Below are 6,823 nucleotides of genomic sequence, written 5' to 3' on the forward strand. Positions count from 1 at the left end.
ATATGCCTCATTTAAAAGAGGGTTCAATATTAATATTATTTAAAATCAATAAAGGCTTGAAAATATATATACATGTTTTATTTACTATAGATGCAAATTCTCTTCCATAACCAAAACAATAAAACACATTTTAGCTGGGCACAGTGGCAAGCGCCTGTAAACCCAGCAACTTGGGAGGCTGGGGCAGGACGATTGCAAGTTGAATCCATATTTAGCAAGGCCATAAGCAACTTAGTGAGACTCTGTCTCAAAATAAAAAGTAAAAAGGGCTGAAAATGTGGCTCCGTGATAAAGCATCCCGGGTTCAATCCCCAGTACCAAAAAAAAAAAAAAATTTAAATTTAACATCGGTAGATGTAATAGTATAAATGTATGTTCTAATTTATCCAGTATCCTTATCTATATGAAATTTTAGGAAAAGTCCCTTCCCTCTTTATTAACTGCACAATAAGTATCACACACTGATCCCTTCCTAATTAAGGCATAATTTCAGGGGTCCTGGCCAGAGCTAGTAGGTGTCTCTCTGATCTTACAAATACTATAGTTTTTTTCCTTTGAAAAACTTTTTCCTGCATAGGATTTAAAACTTTAAGCTCACTAACATTGCAATTTAAACTAAGGTAATTGCATTATAATGTGTTCCTTAAGGGGCTAGACAGCTACTTTCCTGTTCATTCAGCTTTGGGTCCTGGGGTAGGGGTACATTTGTTTTAGTATTGCCCCCAACAAGCCCCAAGTCCTTCTATCAACAGATTCAAAAGTCAAAGGAAAATTCTGAAGTTTGCTAACATTTTGTCCTAAAGTAAATAAATAAAACTGTTTATCCAGGAATTAGTCTTACAAGCAACAAAGAAGGCATCTCTTAGGTATGGTCAGGTGCATTTTTAATCTTGACATTTATTGCAAAGAGGTGAAAAGCCATAATAGTGGCCAAAACGGTGGGTTTCGGTGGTAAGAATCCAGCTACCCATGTTCTGCAAATCTCTTCTGAGCATGAGTAGCATGGCAGGACACTGACCCTAATAAGACTGGGTAAAGTTTCCGTAAACAAAGAAATCTCAATATGCCTCCTTTCAACATCCTAGGAGGAAAAAATGACTCACAATCTTTAACAAAGATGATGCAATCCATTTAATCCGATTCTGATTTCTTACCCCAATTTCAAAAAATATAAAGATGAGAGTTTATTTTAAACACAGACCAATTATGTATTATAAAAATCCTAAATGCCATGTTCTCTAACTAGAACATCAGCAAGTGCATTCAAAATAGAGATGTGGTTTTCCAAAATTAATACACTAGGCTTCAAGAACAGTTATTTTATAAAGCAAAACACACTCTCATCAAGCTAAACCATAAGAATTAAATTTTTCCCTAGTTACATTGCCTTCCATTGTCCTTCAAAGCTCTTCAGTATCATTGAATGATTACAGCCAAGCATGATGGCTGCCCTCTAAGAAAATCACTGACACAGTTGTTTGAGCTGTGAGCAGATCTCACTGCTGTTTTCATGCAATAGCATTTGAACATTTTAAGAGTGACTGACCAAGCTGGGCGCAGTCGCTTACCTCTGTAATCCCAGTGGCTCAGGAGGCTGAGGTAGGAGGATCGCGAGTTCAAAGCCAGTCTCAGCAAAAAAAAAGAAAAAAAAAAAAGAGGCACTAAGCAACTCAGAGACCCTGTCTCTAAATAAAATACAAAAGAAGATTGGGGGTGTGTTTCAGTAGTTAAGCACCCCTGGATGCAAAAAAAAAAGAGAGAGAGAGAGAGAGAGAATGGATGATCAGGGCTGGGATGTAGCTCAGGAGTAGAATACATGCCTAGCATGTAGGAAGCCCTGAGTTCAATCCCTTGTACTGCAAAGGAAGGAAGGAAGGAAGGGAGGGAGNTTCCTTCCTTCCTTCCTTCCTTCCTTCCTTCCTTTCTTTCTTTTCTTTTTTCTTTTATTTATTTATTTATTTGGATACAGATATTATATACAGGTATTCACTAAGTTGCCCAGGCTGGCCTTGAACTTGAGATCCTGTTGCCTCAGTCTTCTCAGTAGTTTGGGATAATAGGCCGGCTCTGACAGTGCTTTTGGATGATAAAATTCGAGCTTTTGGATCTTGGAAAACTTGTATCTGCCACTATGATTTTGAGATCTTCCCAGTGTTTGGGACTCTGATGAGATCAGTGGTGATATTAGTAAATATGATTTTTTATTTTTTTAAATATTTGTTTATTTTTATTTATTTATTTATTTTGGCACTGGGGGTTGAACTCAGGGGCATTTTTCCCACTGAGCCACATCCCCAGTCCTTTTATTTTTTATTTTGAAACAGGGTCTTGCTAAGTTGCTTAGGGCCTCATTAAGCTGCTGAGGTCAGCTTTGAACTTGAGATCCTCTTGCCTCAGCCTCCCAAATCTCTGGAATTACAGGCCTGTGCCCCTGTGCCTGGTGAATTTCTTAATTTTGTATGATGAAATGCATCAACATTTGGAAAAATCTGCAAAACTCAAGGAACTTCTATCTTCCAAATTATTAATGTATGATGTTACAAAACCATGCACATGTAAAAGATGGATTTGGAGCACAAAATAGACCAATGAATTTTAATGTAATAAAGTTCACTGATATGGTTTCAGAGACCATATTTCAAATAATCTTTAAAATGATACAACTTGGGGAATTTTGGTATAAAAAAATCCCTGATTATCAGGAAAAGCTATTATAATACTCCTCCCTTTTGAACTTCATATGCTATTTGTACTAATATATAATAGGTTTGCTCTTGTTTTCTTCCTTCCTTCCTTTCTTTCTACCAGGGGTTGAACCCAGGGACACTTAATCACTGAGTCATATCCTCAGCCTGATTTTTATTTTTTATTTTGATATAGGATCTCACTGAGTTGCTTAGGGCCTCCATAAGTTGCTGAGGCTGGCTTTGAACTCACAATCCTCCTGCCTCAGCCTCCCAGACCTCTGGAATTACAGACATGCACTACCACACCCAGCTATTGTTTTCTATAAGTAAAATAAAAAATTTATAAGCAATAAATATTTTAAAGTTTCTCAATTTTAAGTTCTTTTCTATTTTTCTTTTTGTCTGTTTTCTTCTCTCCCTCTCTCTGTCTCTGTCTCTCTCTCCCTTTTGGGGTACAGGGGATTAAATCCCAGGCATTGTACATGCTAAGTATGTGCTCTACCACTGAATAACACCCCTAGCATCTTCAAATTTAACTTCTAACACAGTAAATATGAATAGATATAATTCACATAAACAAAAACTTTTTTGAGTCCTGAGTAATTTTTAAGAGAACAATTATTTCTCAGAGTTATATGTCCTGTATCATGTATATGGGTAAATTTCTAGTAATGTGTCATGTTATTTTTTGATTGTTCAAAGACATAGTAGCAAAGAACCAACCAGAATTACTGTAATTACACAATCTTTTTTTATTGGAATACATGTTTAACTACTCAACTAAAATACTTCCCTTTGGACCCTCCTTTGCATCTAAATGTAGGTGTGGTTCTAAGTTCTGCCTAGTCTTCTGTAAGCAAAGTGTTTACATGCTGCTTTGAGAAAGTGGGCCTAAAAAAGAGCAGACCTCCTCTCCTCCTCCTCCTGTTTCCTAATAGTGAAAAGAAAGACTACTAAAATGGAAGGAACTCAGGTCCCAGACAACTTTGTAGAATCATTTTCCATGGCTAAATTGCCTACCTCTGATTTGTTGTTGTTGTTGTTGTTGTTGTTGTTTTGGGTTTTGGTTTTTAGTTTGTTTGTTTTGGTTCTGGGAATTGAACCCAGGGGCACTTTACCCTGACCTATATCCCCAGCCCTTGTTATTTTGAGACAGGGTCTTGTTTAAATTGCTGAGGCTGGTCTTGAATTTACCATCCTCCTGCCTCAGCCAACCAAATCACTGGGATTAGAGGCATGCCCCTCCACACCATGCCTGTCTCTGCACCTCCTTTGTAAAAGAGAAATAAGCATTCTTGTTTAGAACATAATTGCTCTGGTTTTTCTATTATTCGCAGTCAAATCTAATACTTAAAAGAATACAATTTTAAACGGGGAAAAAAAAAAAAACTACAGAAACATTTTGGTTTTTCCAAATAGAATCTCTGGCCATGAAGCAGAGGGGAGAGGGACAAACTCAAAACAAACAAGAAAAATAACAAACTGTCCCACAATGTGCATTGCTCTAATAATCCAGATTTTGGCTGGGCATGGTGGTGCACACCTGTAATCCCAGCTACTTAGGACGCTGAGGCAGGAGGGTAGCAGTACAAGGCGAGCCTGGACAACATAGTGAGACCTTATCTTGAGATGTATCTCAGTGGTGTAGTGCCCCTGGGTTCAATCCCTGGTACTGGAAAAAAGAAAAAAAAAAAAAAGGAAAAGAAAATGTCCTGCAAAGTCTTCATTTTGCCAGCATTTCTCTCAAAGTATAAGCTTTACTTTATAATGGGGTTAAAAAAATATAGATTGCCCTTTTAACCAAATGATCTAGCTACAAACATGCTAAGATTAACTCCCCATCTAATGAGTAAGAATGACTTTTTTTAAAAAGTTAACAAGACATGAATAAATAAATGACCATAAGCTTAAAAATGCTACCTGTAGTGTTTCAAAGTGTCGATCATATTTGCAGTCATCACTTAAAGAATTAATGTCTACCAATGTTATCACCTAAAATGTATTTACAGAGGTCAGAAGAGCTCTGCAAAGAAGCGATGACATCAAGAGGGTATGTCACAAGCCTAAGCTTAGTTAGTGGATTTAAGCTGGTTTGGAGTTTTATCCACTAAGTATGATCTTCTGACCCTTCAGTTTTACAACTTTCCACTCTCTGTGCAGCATATCACCCCTCCTCTTCTGAGTTAATCATTTCTTTGCCATTATCTGCCAAGAGTTCTTATCTCTTTTGCTGTCACTTTATAACAGGGTCCTCTTATCAACCTGCATGGAGTCATGTGATCAGTCAAAGCCTATCGAAAGTTTCCATTCTTCTGATTAGAAACCATCATGAAACTGGATACATGGTTTACAGCGGGTCACTAATGTTGGAAAAAGTACAGAGTCCAGGGAAAGACCTGCTTGTAACTTTCTGAATTCTGGATTTTTTTTTCCTTTTTTCTTAACTTTCACTAAGGGAATAAGGACTACTGTAGTCTGATGTGTCCTTCCCAAGGTCACAAAATATGACAAACTGCACTTTTTCTTGGGCTCGATGATTTCTGCCTTAAGCCAAAGGACTGCCTATAATTTCACTAAAAATGTCTTCTAATTTGGATCCTGGGGATTTACCAGAATCTCTAAAGCATGGACTTACACCTATTGGTAAGTAGAAAGTTGCCTATTTATCATCTGGTTATTATTCTGCTAGTACAATAATACATGTAATTCAACTTCATTGATGGATTTGGTGTTTTAAATCTCTGTTTCTCCTATTGTGTTTATTAAATGCACATAAAATAAGCCAATGCATATATCACACATTTATCTTTCTTACAGTTCAAAACAAAAAGCAAACAGACATTTCAATATAGATTATTTATTACATCCGTTGTTTGGGGACTTTATTCTATTAGCCTAGAACAGCCAGAAAATTCATAATCTATCAATTTCAAGCTTAACATTTTCTGGTAATTTTTAAGCAAACATAATAACTTCAAATTTGAACAATCTGAAACCAGTTAATCACACTGAGTGTCCATTGGTCAAATTATCTTAACAGAGACTTTTCCAATATTTGTGACATTTCCAGTTACAGGGCATTATGGTGTTGCATTCATTATAGATACTGTCAAAATATTTTTATTTATTTTCCCAGCAAAAGAAAGTTATACAAGGAAACAAATTGAAGAAAACAATTAGAAGTTAAGCCAATGTTTCTTTCTTCTTCTTTTTTTTTTTTTCCTAATAATGAGCATGTCTTGTCTTCATAAACAGAAATAAGTACATATAGCTTTTGGGGTGGGGTGTGGGGAGGGTGGGTGTTGGAGTTTGAAGCCAAGGCCTTGAGCATGCTAGCAAGTGTTCTACCATTGAGCTATGTCCCCAGCCCATAAAGCTCTTTTTCATTAAAAAAAAAAAAAGTCACAAACTTGTTAATTTTACCGCAAGACTACATTGAATTAACCCTAAAAGTCAAGTTCTAGAGGGAAGTGATTTCCAGTGGCCTGTGGTTACTAGTCTGATGGCAATCATGCCCTTCTTCCTTTCCTCTGGCTGCTGAAGGACTTGTGCCTTGTCTTGAAATGCTTTCTTAGGCTTTCGGACTGGAATTTCCCTCCGAACTCCCAGGGGCCTGGCAAGAGCTCTGAGTTCCAGCTTCATTGGAACAAGAAGGAAAAATCAAGCTTTTCCTCTTTCCCCCGGGGTAGCCAGCTGACTCCACCGAATGCCGTGATTGCTTTATTTATGGGCCGACTACACCCTAAAGTATATCAGTTGAGGAAATGTTTCCCAAAAAACATTCTGTACTGAACGAAAAAGAAACACGGGGAAAGCAAGCAGAGTGCAACAGAGAACTAACTGCTCTGCAAATAGCAAAGAAAATACGCACAACAGAGGAGCTGGGAAAGAAGGGAAAAAAACGATTTCAAATCGTTCTCTTCGGGCAAAACCGCCACAGTGCACCGACCGGAGTCTCTGCTGCAGGGAACCGCGCTCTGCGTGAATCAGATGGGACAACTCGGGCTCGCACCGAGAGCGCGCTCCAGCCGCAGACGGGACGGCGCGCGCACGCGGAGAAGCGCGCTTGGGGCTCGCGCGCGCGCGCGGGGGGGTGGACCGTGCTACGTGCCGCGCTCAGCTCCGGCTGGCAGCAG

At 38.3% G+C, this 6,823-nt stretch overlaps 1 long non-coding RNA gene across 2 annotated transcripts; it reads left to right on the plus strand.

Annotated features, from left to right (window-relative positions):
• The first annotated feature begins 4,944 nt into the window (after positions 1-4,944).
• On the plus strand, positions 4,945-6,581 carry LOC125618523. Of its 2 annotated transcripts, none has more exons than XR_007349860.1 (2): positions 4,945-5,330; positions 6,231-6,581. It is a non-coding gene; the product is annotated as an uncharacterized LOC125618523 (long non-coding RNA). The 2 variants fall into 2 exon arrangements; XR_007349861.1 differs by having other exon boundaries at positions 6,263-6,581.
• The last annotated feature ends 242 nt before the right edge of the window (positions 6,582-6,823 follow it).

Source organism: Marmota marmota, unplaced genomic scaffold (genome assembly GCF_001458135.2).
Source record: "Marmota marmota marmota unplaced genomic scaffold, marMar, whole genome shotgun sequence".
NCBI classification, from domain to species: Eukaryota; Metazoa; Chordata; class Mammalia; order Rodentia; family Sciuridae; genus Marmota; species Marmota marmota.